This window comes from Lissotriton helveticus, chromosome 7 (assembly GCF_964261635.1).
Source record: "Lissotriton helveticus chromosome 7, aLisHel1.1, whole genome shotgun sequence".
NCBI classification, from domain to species: Eukaryota; Metazoa; Chordata; class Amphibia; order Caudata; family Salamandridae; genus Lissotriton; species Lissotriton helveticus.
The window spans coordinates 538,480,882-538,482,468 of NC_136068.1; the positions used below are offsets into that span (position 1 = coordinate 538,480,882).

The 1,587-nt window shown below is 39.2% G+C and overlaps 1 non-coding gene across 1 annotated transcript; it reads left to right on the forward strand.

The window, feature by feature from the left end:
- The first annotated feature begins 279 nt into the window (after positions 1–279).
- LOC144771265 (small nucleolar RNA SNORA26) lies at positions 280–411 on the forward strand. Its single transcript, XR_013599216.1, has one exon. It is a non-coding gene; the product is annotated as a small nucleolar RNA SNORA26 (small nucleolar RNA).
- The last annotated feature ends 1,176 nt before the right edge of the window (positions 412–1,587 follow it).

Genomic DNA, 1,587 nt, shown 5'->3' on the forward strand with positions numbered 1-1,587 from the left:
TTGTTGCATATTTTTTTTATACAACCAACAACGATTACCAAAGCCAATAGTCCTGGCTTGTTGTAGGTATGAGGTTACTTGTAGCATCATATACCTGGATGCAATCACAAAAACCGCAAAATACCCAGCGGGTGGCACACTATGCTAGCACAGATTTTTACCTTCAGTGCTTTTAAGCCACGCCCTTAATTACATCAGGCACGCACCTTTGACAGACCCCCAGTGTTTTAATCCCACCCAAAACCCTGTTTTTCACCACCATTCTGGAACCAATCTTGTGACTCACTTTAAGTTCGCATTCAGAGTGTATTGTGCTTTGTAATGGCGAACACAAGGTGAAAGAGCATTTCTCACTAAAACCTGGAGATGGTGATTCGCACGGCTCTCTGGATCCTGTTGTGAGGTACATTAATTCATGCTAAGTGCTATTAATGTCTCCTGTGTCCAGCTTTCCACACACTGCCTGCCACCCATACTACCTACCTCCTCCACGTCCTTCTGCCCACACAGAGATTGGTCCATAGAATTCGTCTTCCACAAGCACCCATAGATAATATTTTGTTTAAAATCTTGTATTTTAACTGATATAACCACCGAAGGCCCTAATTCTATATTAAAAATAGAACTTTGGACTAAACCATTTCCAGCTGAAAGGCAATATTTCTCTCCATATGTTCCTATACCTACAGTGTTCCACAGTTTGGGGCTCACCTTCCCACCATATTAAAGAATAGTAAATGTTTCAGCACCCAGGCTTAAATGCTGCATTGCTAAATACATATAAGGTCCCAAAGGTGAGCCCAATGCATTGCAAATGCTTGTTTTTAACATGGCAATGCCCATTACTTCCTGTATTAATCATATGAGAAAAGTTTAGTTAGCTCTTACATATTTGTAGAGTAATATCATTGTGTGTTATCGCTTTAAATGTCTATTTTATATATTTGCTTTTGCTGAATTTCACAACGTTTTCCTGGCCTTGAAATGGCAGTACTGGCCAAGTCATTAAAACATTGGCTAGGTGGCAACCCTAGTGTGTTGTCTTGACAGTAGTTCAAACTGGCATAGGTAACAGGAAATGTGCGTTTGTGTTTCAGACTGTGAGCCCTGGATAGTGTGGGCAAAGGGCAATTAGGGTTTACTGAGCTTCAATAGTGACCTATGAAGTTGTTTATTTATACTTTGTATCTGGGGAGTATTGTGCAGTTGTATCCCAAATTGAACGTCCAAGTATTCTGCTTAGCACTTGACTTTCAGTAGTATTGATGCAGAGCAACCCATAGCTTACTCAAAAGCTGGATGAATGTTAGACGGCCAGTACACAGTAACATACAGCAGTAAACTTTAATAGCTCAATTTCTAGGTAGTACTTTATTTTATAAAATAAAAAGTACTCAAATAAACATAAAAAGAAATATCGTCCTTGAAATAACGATTGTCAAGGAAAACCAGATTTTTCTAGGTCCTGCCTAACCAGCGGACTTATTCTAAGCAGTATTATAGTTCTGATGTGCTATGCACTATATTTTCTCTTAGCACTGAAAATATAGCTAATGTTTATCTTGGGGTGCTCATGAACATCACTGA